At 38.9% G+C, this 14,228-nt stretch overlaps 1 protein-coding gene across 1 annotated transcript in view; it reads left to right on the top strand.

Moving 5' to 3' along the window:
• LRRC8B (leucine rich repeat containing 8 VRAC subunit B) overlaps positions 1-4,162 on the top strand; it is a 113,581-nt gene extending 109,419 nt beyond the window's left edge. Inside the window, exon 6 of the mRNA XM_077120346.1 lies at positions 3,950-4,162. The gene's annotated coding sequence lies outside the window, so the exon portion shown is untranslated. The remainder of the gene's footprint in view (positions 1-3,949) is intronic.
• The last annotated feature ends 10,066 nt before the right edge of the window (positions 4,163-14,228 follow it).

Here is a 14,228-nt window from a genome sequence, read left to right as displayed (position 1 = left end):
ACTTTCAAAATGTTTACTTTTAAAATGTTAGTAATGTTGGAGTAAAATCTTTACAGTTCTTGATTTAGGTACTCAAGAAAGAGTTCTCTAATGTCTTGAAGTATTAATAAAGCCTCCAAAACGTTCTAATATAGGGAAACTATGGCTCTTGAAGCTGAAAACCACTATTTAGGCCTATTAATAGCCAGGAAAGGAGGGTCCACGCTGTGGCCTCACTGTAGTACAATGTTTGTAACCCCTTCCCTCAAGATTTGTAAATAAACCACGTATCACCAATTATAATAGTAATGTTTACTGAGAGTTATTACTATGTGTCAAACACAGTTGGTGTATGCTTCACACATTAGCTCAAGTTAATTTCTGCATCCTTGCAAGATAAGTCATATTATCCATATTTTACATATTAGAAAGTTAAATCTCAGAATTTCCTATCCAGCAAGTGCAGAAATGAGGTTCGAAATGGGGCATGGAGATAAGAGGATTAAATGGATCAATATATGTGCTTATAACAGTGCTGGTTGTATTAGGCCTCCTCATTAAGTGCCAACATTATTGGGTAGGAGTTTTCTAAGTTAGAAACATGATTGAGTTTGCAAATATACATGAAGTTATTTTAATAAACAGTGAAATGTAAGTTAAGTTTCCTTTTTTGTGTGTGACTAAGAGCTGCAAGTTTTTCATCGGGAATGTGTGCCATTTCTTAGAAGACTTCCTGCCAACAATTTCAAGTTGTTTGCATTCTACCCCCATCCATTTTTGTTCTTTGTCATAATCACACAGTGATTTTTTTCTGTAAAAATCAAAGAAAGGTAACATTTTTAAATGTAGCTTTTAGGATCCTGACTACCCATAGAAGCAGAAGTTTTATGGTTGCATCATTACCTCATGGTTTTTATTAGGTTGTGTTTCTACCTGTTGGAGGTGAGAGCTAGTGAAGCAGGAGAAATATGGGGCAATTTGCCTTTTCAAGTGGTTAGTATGCAAAGAAAGCTTGAGATCTTTGTGTCCAACATGCATGGAAATAGCAACCACATAACTGCTTGCTATATAAAGCAAAGGAATAAGTAATATCTGAGCCTGACTGACTGAAAACACATCATGTTTCTACAGTTGAATGTCAGGCTCACAAAAAATAAGGCAAGAAATGAAAATATCTCCCTATTGCCACTAGAACTACACTGTCTAATATGGTAGCTACTAGCCACATGTAACTAATAAGCTCTTGAAATGTGGCTAGTTTGAGTTGCAATGCCCTGTGTGCTTTCTAAATTGTATGTTCCAGTGACAAGATCTTTCTCTATCTTTAAATCTGTGAGTCTTTGAAATCCCGTTAGATAATTCATTGCAAGTAGATAATGCTTGTGCTAGGGAAGCCTAGAAACAGAGTTATTTAGTTCTAAATCACTCAGCTTCTCACTACATAGCATCAGCAGAAATTATTCTTATTTTGCTTGAAAGCGAAAGCATAAATTCTTTTGTTTGTTAGGTAACACATTTACATTGTATCCATTTGTATTTCTAATTGGCATCTCACCCTTACCATCTCCAAAACAATTCCAGATTTCCCATTCTTCTCACCTGTTTGTCCTGTATTTTTTCCCATCTCAGAAATGGTAATTCCATTCTTCCTAGACCCCGGGTAAAAACTCCGCAGTCACCCTTACTCCTCTCTTGCACCTCCCACATCCAATCTGTGAGTCCTACCTTCAAAGTCATGTAACGGCCAGAATTCAACCACTTCTCACCACCAAGCACCTAGTACCCTGGTCCAAACCATCACAGGGTGCCCCTTAGATTATTGCAATAACATTCTAGCTTTGTCCTCATTCATTCTACTCTCCACAGTGCAGCCAGAGTAATCGCATCACAATTTACATTGTATCACCCCCTCTGCTCAAAACCCTCCAATATTGAGAGTGACTCCAGTCAAGGCCTCTTCGGTGACCACAATGTCCACACTCACTGATTCCAGCAATACTGGACTCCTTGCAGTTCCTCAAAACTCAGGCCCTTCACAGAATGCTCCTCCTCCGATACCACTTGGCTCATTTACCCACCTCTTTCAGGCTTTCCTCCACCACCTCCTTCCCCAAGCAGCCTTATAATTTCCGTACCCCAAGCACTCTCTTTCCCTGCTTTAACTTAACTCCATAATACTATCGTCAGCTGACATATATGTCTTCTACTCATTTTGTTTTACTATTTATCTCCTCCAAACAGAATATAAACTCCACGAAGGTGGGGAGTCTGTCGTATTCACTGCTACCTCCCCAGTTCCTAGAAGAATGCCTGGCACAGATTAGATGTTCAATAAATATTTAAGTGAATAAATGAAATTCACTGATGAGGAAAATGAGGCACAGAGAAGTTCAGTTCCAGCCAAAGGTCACAGAATTAGTAAGTGCAAGAGGCAGGATTAGAACTCAGGTCTGTCTGTCTCCCAAGCCAGTGCTGGTTTTCCTCTCTGAGTCTGGTAGAGGAAATAAGAAGGGCTCCAGTATCCAATCACAGGACCACCCATGTTGTCCTGTACTAGAGGCCTCTAGCAGGATTGGCACTTGAACCTTGGTGTGTGTTTGAAACAGTTATGCTTCAAAACTGAAACAGAAACAACAGTTTTGGTAACATTGATGACAATCCCTGAGATTAAGGAAAGTAATTTGAAGGTATATGCTGAATCTTTCTAGCTTTGAAAACTGGTTTTATTTTTATTTCCACTGTTGCTTTCTGGGCTAATGAATGTACCATATGTCTGTATCTTCAGGTTCCCATACAAATTAGGGAACTAAAAATGCCAGATGATTAAAACAGATTTCGTCTTGTTTCCATGGGAAATCAACTGCTGTGAAACCTTAGGAAATGGGAGGGAGGGTGTGTTCAGCTCGAAGTGTTCTTTGATGAATGACCTGCACTCCGCCTGCCGTGCAGGCTCCAGCCCACGGGGTATTTAGAATTTCATCCCAGGTGACACGTTGTCCTAGCTGCCAGGCCTGCTAGTGGCTGCGTGAGAATGTAGAGATCATTGTGCCTTGTCTCCTTCCTTTGAGCCTCCAGCACCAGAAAGCTGGACACTATACTTCATGCCCTCTAGTGTTAGGTTCCTAACCACCCTGTTAGAAAAAGCCCCTTACTAATAGGGCCTCAGGAATGTGGGTGCCATAGCACCTTCCTTGCAGTGGGATTTCAGCACGTTTTGACCCCTCTAGCATATCACCTGGAGTACAGGAAATTCTTGCTAGCAGAGTCCCTGCTAGTTCCCTACAGCTAGACCAAGATAACTCTGGGAGTCCGCAGTGTGGGGAGGTGGGGGGAGGAGGGGGAGAAGGTGGGTGAGGGGAATGGAGAGAGTGGCATCCTGTAAAACTTAAGCCAAATGTGTTCCCTGGGTGACTGCACCAGGCCAATTTATATGAGCCTGGGATGATTACTTGTTTCTGCCTGCCCCGGAATTAGTACCAATTTCCTTAAAAGAGATAGTGTTGGGGGAGGTGAAGCTGCAAAAAAATTTCAGCTTTTGTCTTGCCAGCAGAAATCTCTGGCTTGTCTGGGGAAATTTGATTCAGGAGCTTGCTTTAGCCTAAATCAAGAATTAGTAAATCCTCCCCTCCCCTAAATTGAGGGGGAAAGAGTAATTTCTCTCTGCTTTCCTAACCCAGAGTGTGATTTGGGCATGCTACAGTGAGGCCCAGAGCTAGAAACTAGGCAGTAGGGTATAGAGAGTTTAAATTTGGTTCCGACAACCCTGATTGCTAATGCTTGCTCTGTGACTTACTAACTATGAGACCTTAGGGAACCCTGAGCCACAGTTTGAGTGTCTGTAAAGTGGGTATGATAATTAATAAACTAACCCAAGTGAAAGCACTCACACCAAGCCTGGCACCCAGGAGATGTCTAATGCATTGTGCTTTTTCTTTTCTTTCCCTCTGTTGCCATGTTTGCCAAAACTGAGGATGGATAGCTCGGTTAGCAAGAAAGAGACAATGTCTTCTTCCCCTTTCTGCTGTCACCAGCACCAGCAACTGGATTCTTCTCAGAATTGTTCTCTCTCTAGGATGCAAACAAAGCAGAGGATTCCACATCTTTTGCATTAAATATACCCGTTTTCTTCTAACTCCATCGGCCATTCTTCGTTGTCTTGCCTAGGTGGAATGTTTCCCAGAGAAAACAAGTGGAGAAGAACACTTGTGCTGCCTTCTGCCAAAATAAACCATTTGTAGGACCCCATGAAATTAAAACCATAGATCACAATGCATTCCAAATGCCTTGCCCTAGGCTATGTGAGTTTTGCATTATTTAAAAACACTCAGGCATGATTCCTTAGCATGAGGCCATGCTAATAGGCTCTATATAAGTCAGAGTATAGGAAACAATTTCATCTTTTTGCATGTATATGGCCCTGGGGAGACCTTTTAGTAAGTCCATCTTTACATTACAGCTACAATACACAAAATCATGCTCTGGTGACTTGATCTACTTTTAGAGATTCCAGTAACAGTTATTTTATATTGTTTCCAATTAATATTTACAAACTGTCAGGGCCTTTTTCCTTTGGGTACTGGAGAGTCATTTAAAGCAAGTAAGAATGATCATTTATCGAGCAGCAACTATGGTCTAGTGGTTCAAAATACATGTGCTGGAAGCAGTATTTTGGGAAGATAAATTAGGGGGTTGCCTGCAGGATGGTCTAGACGGATCTAAGGCAGGGGAAGACTGGGAAGGAGATTGGGGTCCCTGTTTAGGTCTAAAGTGAGGAGAGCTGAGGTAGGATGGCAGAGGTGGAGATAAAAAGAGAAAGAGGAGGATTTGAGAGAGGTTTTGAAGGAGATTTCACCCTACAAAATACTGCACCATAACAGAGCGCCGTGTTCTAAACGTTAAAAACTCAACTAACAGAACAGATCTCACCATCGATCCTTCTGATTTCTTTTTAAATGAACACGGGTGGACTTTTCCTTTCAAACAGCCTTTTGAAGTTCGTCGGGGAGTACAAGTCCTTCCTACCCTGTGGTTTGCGGATCCCTGAAGGGGCTGGGAGACTTGGGATGTGCCACTGTATAAATCCTGTGTACAAGGGAACCTGTAACGTTTGTCCATTAGAACTGACTTTGCGGCGGGGGTTGGGGAAAACGTTCCTATTTCCTCCTGCATATGAATTTCATAAATGATAAAAGGCATATTTGAAAATTCTGAAGATGTAGTCTTTTTTTCCACAACAGTAACTAAGACACAGTAGCATTCTCGTATCTCCATAAGTTCTGCAATATGACAGATGTTTTAGAAAAGAATTTCTCAAAAAAAAATTTATTGTGAAGCTTGAAATTTTGGGGCAGAGGGAGAGAAACAATCATTTTCATGTGTATGTGTGGTATGTGCAACTGAAATACACATGAAATATAAAAACTAGACAGTTTATTTAGGCAGTAAACACTCCTTACATTTACTTTTCAATTTTTTAAATTTTATTACATATTAAGGTACCAGATGTTGACTTTTAAGGAAACTGGCACCTGCCAACCCTTTTCTTTTCCTTCACGTTTTGTGCTTGTTTATTTAGAAACACCTTAATCCAAGCAGGTTTTCATATTTTTGTCAATATTTATAGAGGAAAACTTCATATTTATATAAATTTGATACACATTTAAAACAAAACAATGTGTGAGAAGAGAGAGAATTAGATTTCAAATACAGATATTAAGACATCAGAATCAGTAGACATTTGAAGAACCCATCAATAAAGGAAATGGGTGGCTTGACATGTTCCTGATGTTGAGAGGCCACATTACTGCCCAGAAAGCAACTTTTGTTAACAATTGTATCAGTAAATTGGTCTTCGGAAAGTCCTGTTTTAAGCATTTATTTTTATATCCTAACATTGTTACCTGTGTGTTTTTTTTTTTCTAATTATTAGAGAAGTTGTAGGTTTCCGAAAAAACTCATACAGGAAATACAGAATTCCCACGTAACCCCTTCCCCCCATTATAAACACCTTGCATCAGTGTGATACATTTGTTACAACTGATGAAAGAATATCGTAATTGTGCTATTAACCACAGTTCATGGTAGTTTGCTGTTTGTGTTCTGCAGTCCTTTTTCTTAAATTTGTTTATTCTAGTAGCATATATACGACCCAAAACTTCCCCTTTTATTCACACACAAATACATAATTCAGTGCTGTTGATTTATACTCACAATGTTGTGCTTCCATCACCACTACCCACTACCAAAACATTTCCATTACTCCCAACAGAAGCGCTGTATAATTTAAGCATTCATTCCCCATTCCCTATCCCCATCCTGGTCTCTGGTAACCTGTATTCTAAGTTTCTGATTCGATGAATATGCTTATTGTTATTATATTAATGAAATCATACAATATTTGTCTTTTTGTGTCTGGCTTATTTCAAATCACATGATGTCTTCAAGGTTCATCTATATTGTCACATATATCAGAACTTATTCCTTTTTACAACTGATTAATATTCCCTTGTGTATGTATATATATATTTTTAAACAAACAAACAAATATATATACATATATATATGAATGGATAAATGTATCCATTTTGTTTATCCATTCATTGGTTGATGGACACGTTTGTTGCTTCCATCTTTTAGCGACTGTAAATAATGCCTCCATGAACACTGGCATGCAACCATCTGTTCGAGTGCCTGCTTTCAACTGGTTTGTGCATATATAATAAATACCCAGAAGTGGGATTTGTTTTGTCAATTTACTTTAAAAAAAACTCAAAAGACCCCTTTGGCATTATATTAAAATAATTAAATCAAGTCAAAAAGTAATTTTTGAGCCTGAACTATGTAGTAAACAAAAAAAAGTAAAATGTTTATTAAAAGGGCTGTAGTAACTATTAAATATTAGCAGATTTGAACATTTACAATGCGTCAGGCACTGTTTTAAGGCTTTATGTATTGAACATCTAATCCTTATACTCATCCTGCAAGATAGGTACTACCCTTATCCCCATTTATCTATGGGGAAACTGAGATTCAGAGAGGTTAATCAACTTATCCAAGGTCTCACAGCCTTGGAAGATAATAGAAGCAATTAAAGACTAATTGCTGTAAGAGTTTACAGAAAAGAAAGTGTCATAAAAATATTATGAATAGTGTTCGAAGTGGACATTAAAAGACTGACAGAATTTGGAGAGGCAGAGAGTGGGGTGATGAGGAGAAACGGGAAGAGAAGTTAGAAGATTGTGTAAAGACGTACAAAATCAGGAAGGTGGCAAAGAGATAACCCACTTAAGACATGTGTGGGAATTTGATTACAGGGTCATCTCAGAGTAAACAACTGCTAAATTTTGCAAGGTGATTTTGTCAGAAAATATTTAGTCCACAGGAATTTAGTTTTGATTCATATGTTACGAAAATATCCTAACAATTTGGGTTGAAATTCAGATAAATCCATATCCTTTCACTGGGGAAATACAATACTTCCTTCCAGCTACTTTAGGGCTTACAAACATCGGGTAACAGAGTCATACTTGTTCCTACCTCCTAATCTCAAGATTCACTCTGTTCTTTTGAGAAGCAGAAAGGGAGAAAGCTCCACTCAAGTCTCAGTTCTTCAAGGCCTGCAGGGAAAGTATCCACCATCTTCACAAAAGTTATTCAGCAAAGACCACGATGACTCCCTAATTTGCTTCTGAAAAATGGCAGCAGGGGATATTAAAAACACATCTTTTCTTGCATCTGAACTTTATGTTATACCAATTGTCTTCAGCAGTCAGAACATTGGACAGATCTAACTTTGCATGGAGTTTTACATGAAACTCTCCTATCACTTGTTTTTAGAAATCATTTTGGGGGTTCTAAGGCTGTGCTGCACTCTATGAAGTTGTTCTAGTTTGCTAGCTGCCAGAATGCAATATACCAGAAACAGAATGGCTTTTTAAAAGGGTAATTTAGTAATTTGCTAGTTTATCTAAGGCTGAGAAACTGTCCCAATTAAAACAAGTCTATAGAAATGTCCAATCTAAGGCATCCAGGGAAAGATACCTTGGTTCAAGAAGGCCGATGAAGTTCAGGGTTTCTCTGTCAAGTGGAAGGGCACATGGTGAACACGTGTCATCTGCTAGCTATTTCTCCTGGCTTCCCGTTTCATGATGCTCCCCAGGAGACATTTTCCTTCTTCATCTCCAAAGGTTGCTGGCTGGTGGACTTGTCTTCTCATGCCTCTGTTGTTCTGCTCTGCTCTGTCTGAATCTCCTTCATTCTCCAAAATGTTTCCTCTTTTATAGGATTCCAGAAATTTATCAAGATCCACCCAAATGGGTGGAGACATGTCATCACTTAATCCAGCTTAACAACCACTCTTGATTAAATCACATCTCCAGGGAGATGATCTGATTATAGTTTCAAACATACAGTATTGAATAGGGATTATTCTACCTTTATGAAATGGGATTTTGATTAAAACATGGCTTTTCTAGGGTACATACATCCTTTCAAACCAGCACAGAAGGCCATACATTAAATAATTTCTTCATCATTCAAAGAAATTATCATTCAAAATTTAAAAAATCCCTTTCCCCTTAAAGCACTCAGAAGTCTATCTTTGCTCTCCTTGGGGGATTGGACAGGCTAAGCTGTCTGTCTGACCTGGGGAAAAGCATTATGATATGCCTATTCTCTGGGAAGGGTCACAATGTGCCCATTTGGGGACTGTGGCAATTGATGATTTGGGAGCTGGCAGTAATGCCACTACTGATGATGAAAAATGAAAGCTAGTCTAGGCAAAGAATTGATAACTTTTAAAATATAGCTCATTTTCCCTCCCTATTTGAATACAGACTTCAAGATTAAAAATTAACATCCATTATGATAGTTGTTTTAGATTATTAAAAGATTTTTCAAATGCATCTTATGGTCAGACTTTGGTTTGTATCAAAACCATATGCAGAATATTTCAAGGTGGCTTAACTACAGTGTCTCTTCCCTACAAAGAATGGGCTATGCAGTATCTCCCTACTCAGTTCAATATGGGCTAATGACAGACATTAATGCACATGCAATGGTTCTGAAATATATTCATTGCAGAGAAATAAGGAACAGAACATTGAAACTGGGAAGATAGTCATCTGGGTATAAAACCTCAGACAAGTAAGATAATTGAGGTTTATTTCTCTTTAACATTCCAGAAAATGACATTTTCCGCAGTTCTAAGCATTCTAACATTATAAGAAAGAAAGAGAGTGGCAGAAACCTGGGCTTTGGAGTCACACTGCCTAGATTCCTCTCCTGTCGCTATCATTTACTAGGGACATGACCATTGGCAAGTGACATAACTTCTCTCTGCTTCAGACTCCCCATCTGTGAAATGGAGATAAGTGACAGTACCCACTTCATAGCGGTGTTGCATGGATTCAATGAAAAAATAGATGAAACATGTTTAAAACTATACCTGGAGGACCTCTGTTGTTGCTCAGATGTGATCTCAGTCTCTCTAAGCCCAACTCTGCAAGTGAAATCATTGCCCTCCCCACTACGTGGGGCATGACATCCAGGGCTGAAAGTCTCCCTGGAGACGTAGGAGAGGACTCCCAGGGATGAATCCACACCTGGCACCATGGGATCAACAATTACATCCTGACCAAAAGTGGGAAAAGAGGAGTAATTAATAAAGTATCAGTGGCAGAGAAAGTTCAAATAGAGTCAAGAGGCTACTCTGGAGGTTGCTCTTATGCAAGTTTCAGGTTGACCTTGCTACCTATCATAACCTGCCAATCCCCAACCAGGACCATTCCAGACAATCCTAAAGAACACCTAGGGCAATTTATAAGCTTCCACAAGGGTTTCAGGCACTAGATTAACTTTCCAGAAACCTACAACCTCCAGATGGGTCCCTTGTCCAGATAAGTCCTGAAACCTAGCCCAGCCTCTCCAGAACATCAGTTAGTTCCATCTCCCTACCCCATATTAGTGACAAACCCTTCCAATATGAAAAATTTAGAATTGCCATAGCCCAAACAACCCTTAAGAGAGATATGGAAAGATCAAAGATGATGGTGGAATATACATAGAAGATAGGACTTAACAAATGAATATGAATGCTGAATAATCGAATTGATACCTCTTTTAGTCTCCAGTATTTTAGAGCAGCTAGAAGTAAAAACCTAAAATTGTGAAATTGTATCCTATGTCAAAGTCTGAAATATATTCTACAACTAATTGTGGTGCTGTGCTTGGAAATTTATAGCTTTTTTGTGTATATGTTATTTTTCATAAAAAAAAGGAAGAAAAAAGTTGATTGTGATATAAAAAAAAGTATTTAAGCTGTCTAGCCTTCTATATTTTGGAGCAGTTAGAAGGAAAAATATGAGAGGATCGTTTGGTAGCTGTTCTAGTTTGCTAGCTGCCGGAATGCAATATACCAGAAATGTAATGGCTTTTAAAACAGGGAATTTAATAAGGTGCTAGTTTACAGTTCTAAGGCCAAGAAAATTTCCCAATTAAAACAAGTTTATACAAATGTCCAATCTAAGGCATCCAGGGAAAGATACCTTGGCTCAAGAAGGCTGATGATGTTCAGGTTTTCTCTCTCAAGTGAGAAGGCACATGGCGAACACAGTCAGGGTTTCTCTCTCATCTGGAAGGGCACATGGAGAACAAGGCATCATCTGCTAGCTTTTTTTCTCCTGGCTTCCTGTTTCATGAAGCTCCCTGGGAGACGTTTTCCTTCTTCATCTCCAAAAGTCGCTAGCTTGTAAACCCTGCTTCTCATAGCTATATTGTTCTGTTCTCTCAGAATCTCTCTCTGAATCTCTCGCTTTCTCCAAAATGTTTCCTCTTTTACGGGACTCCAGAAACTAATCAAGACCACTCAAAATGGGTGGAGACACATTCCCCCCAATCCAGCTTAACAACCACTCTTGATTAGGTTACATCTTCAGGGAGATGATCTAATTACAGATTCAAGCATACAGTACTGAATAGGGATTATTCTGCCTTTATGAAATGGGATTTAGATTAAAACATGGCTTTTCTAGGAGACATACATCCTTTCAAACTAGCACAGTAGCCCATGACAAACTCTGGGATCTGTCCTGTAAACACTTGTTGAAGAGTGCTTTGACAACTATTGCTTTTTTATTTCTTTGCTTTGTATATATGTTATACTATACAATAAAAAAAGTCAAAAAAAAAAACTATACCTGGCATAGAGCAAATAAGTAACTCAATTAATGTTTATTAGCTACCCTGTCTCTGGTATTGAAATCATTGGAGCAAATGGTTTGCCTACCTCTTACAAATTTCCAAACCAAACCTATATTTATTACTCTATTCTGAAGTCTCTGAAAACTTTTCAGTCTGAAAACATTACAAAAGCAATTGACTGAGAAGAAATATCACAGAAAGCATAAATTTGAGGCCTGGTTTCGTAGATAAAATTAACAGTTCACACGAAATGACACCAGATCAGACTTAAAAAGGCTATGGTCAGAATCATTTCACAACCTGAAGAATGTAGGGGACATTTAAGAGATCAGGATGTTTTCAACTTCCTAAATGATAAGTTGTTTTCATGCTGTGGTAAAATGATCTTCCCTTTGGTCATATGAAGCAATTCTTATCTGGACTCAGTCTTTTCTTCTTTCCACATTGCTTTTGGAAGCAATCAGTACAATTAACTCAGGAGTACACCTTCCTGCCGCCGAAACACACACAGATTCCGTTCTTGATGTAACAAGGTATTTCCTTTTCCTCCAGGATTAATTTTTAAATTAGTTTTTAAAAACAGGATAGAATGTAAACCTTTTCTAATGATTTTAGTGAAATATTACCTGGACAGAAATTCATGATGTCTTTTTGAAATCTCATAATCAGAATATATCGTTTCAAATACACTTTACTGAATGCTCTTTGGAAACAAGGATGGAAGGCTTTAAAATGCTGCACAGGCCTAGGGAAGCATTCACAGGAAAGAATATTCACAAGACCTGGAATGATTCAGGGAGGGAGAACATCTAAGGATATAAAAGTATTCCATCAACGACCAGCTCCTAGGGAGGAAAAAGCTAGTTACTGTCAAGAACTGCGTTAGTCTGAAATTTTATCCTCCTTGCAAGCTAACAAGTTGGCCTGCCACATTTCATGGATGACAGAGAAGCCATGAGACTCACGATCAGAGACAAAGGAACATTTATTACTCACAGCAATAACAGTAGCCAGAGTATCAGCATTTTTGCCTTAGTTCACTAAGCCCCAATAACGACAAAAAAATCCAAAGAGGGCCAGATAGTATCTGTGCATGCAGAGCACATGCAGTGGATGGCGTTACAGAAGAGGAACCCTGAGCCTAGGGAATGTGAAACTTTTATAACAGGTTGTGCTCATCCCTGAGCTTTGTTCTGGAGGGAAAGAGTTGTACTATACTGAACACAGGTGTTCTAGTTTGCTAGCTGCCGGAATGCAACGCACCAGAGACGGATTGGCTTTTAATAAAAGGGAATTTATTTCATTAGTTCTTCAGAGGAAAGGCAGCTAACTTTCATCTGAGGTTCTTGCTTACGTGGGAAGGCACAGGATGGTCTCTGTTGGCCTTCTCTCCAGGTCTTTGGGTTCCAAAAACTTTCCCCGGGGTGATTTCTCTCTGCATCCCCAAAGGCCTGGGCTGAGCTGCGAGGGCTGAGCTGCGAGGGCTGTGCTACCTTGTGTTCTCTCATTTAAGCAACAGCCAATTAAGTCAAACATCATTCATTGCAGCAGGCATGCCTCCTAACCAACTGCAGATGTAATTAGCAACAGATGAGGTTCATGTACCATTGGCTCATGTCCACAGCCACAGAACTAGGTGCCTTCACCTGGTCAAATTGAATCTAACTACCACAATAAGTATGACTGCCTTTTGCTCCAGAGGGAGACATTGTATCTTCACTATACAAATGTCTTTGAAATTTTAGTCTGCAAGAAAGGTAAATCTACCTTGCTTAAAAGATGTGCAAAACACTAGAGAGCTAAGGAAAATTATCTTCCAATATTTATTAAAAAATAAACTATTCTGTGCCATCCTTGTAAATGCTCATAATGTATGTGTGGTATTGTCCTATTTGATCTGTTTCTAAAAGGACATTAAAAAAAAACCAAAACAAAACAAAAAAACCTGAGACTAATAAGAATATGTAAATGCAAAGAAACTATTCCTCGGTGTAAAATAAAAAGTCTATACTATTACCAATGAGAATGGATGTTCTTTTGTCCTGCTAAAGATGACAGGCTCTCTGTCATAGCTGATGTTTGTAAGGAAAATAGCTGCATAAACTATCTACCAAGAGGGTTTATCTTGGTGGGCATCCATTATGTGAGTTATTTGAGCCTATAATTCCCTTCTATCCCTTTACAAAGAGAAAACCTTATGAAGTTTTGCAGTCTTTACTATATCACCCAGAATATCAACACCAATATTTAGATGAGTGTTAGTTCCTTGGAATGTCGCTAGTTAAGACAGGTATGTTAAAAGAAAAAGTTCCGTGGTCAAATAAAGTTGAAGAAATGCTAGGTCCATTCAGCAAAGTTGAACAAGCATTTTTAATGCAGGACTTTAAAACCTTTGGCATGCTTATAAGCATTGTGAACCTGAAAGAGGGATACAGTATTTCCCTAAACAAATTTCACCACAGACCCCTCTTTCCCAGCGTATCTCAAGTTGTAAAGTTTCACTGTGTACTGCTTCGAAATGCCTCTATTTCATGGAATGTGGGCGGTGGAGGACAAATCTGCTTCATGAAGATGTTGGCTGACTGGCACGTCCTGTTGTAGACAAATTTCCCTGTCACTAGCTGAAATCTAGGAAAGGAAAATATGTATCATTTTAAGATCTAAGACCAATATTTTAGCACTGAGCAAAACCCTAAGAAATCATCTATTCCAACCCCTCTATTTTCAGATGAAGAGACTGAGGATTCAAAGATATTGAGATTGCCCCAAAACACAACGTTTATCAATGGTGGAGCCATAACTGGAATCTAGGTCTCATTAATTGCAGTTTTTTTTCTCTTTTCACCAATATAAATGACATGATCATTAATGATCACTATTGCTGATACTGAGAAGGCAAACCAGATTTTCTTGTTGCTTTTTTCCCCAGAAAGCCAAAAACATGAGTGAATTAGGAAATTAAGAAACCAATTCTAAAAAGGCTCAAGAAAATGCATCTGGTGTCAGTATAAATGGCGGCTTTCCTGGAGAGAGCATCTGCATGAGGCCAT

Source organism: Tamandua tetradactyla, chromosome 11 (genome assembly GCF_023851605.1).
Source record: "Tamandua tetradactyla isolate mTamTet1 chromosome 11, mTamTet1.pri, whole genome shotgun sequence".
Taxonomy (NCBI): domain Eukaryota; kingdom Metazoa; phylum Chordata; class Mammalia; order Pilosa; family Myrmecophagidae; genus Tamandua; species Tamandua tetradactyla.
Note: the sequence above shows the minus strand (reverse complement) of the source record. Positions and strands in the feature narration are given on the sequence as shown.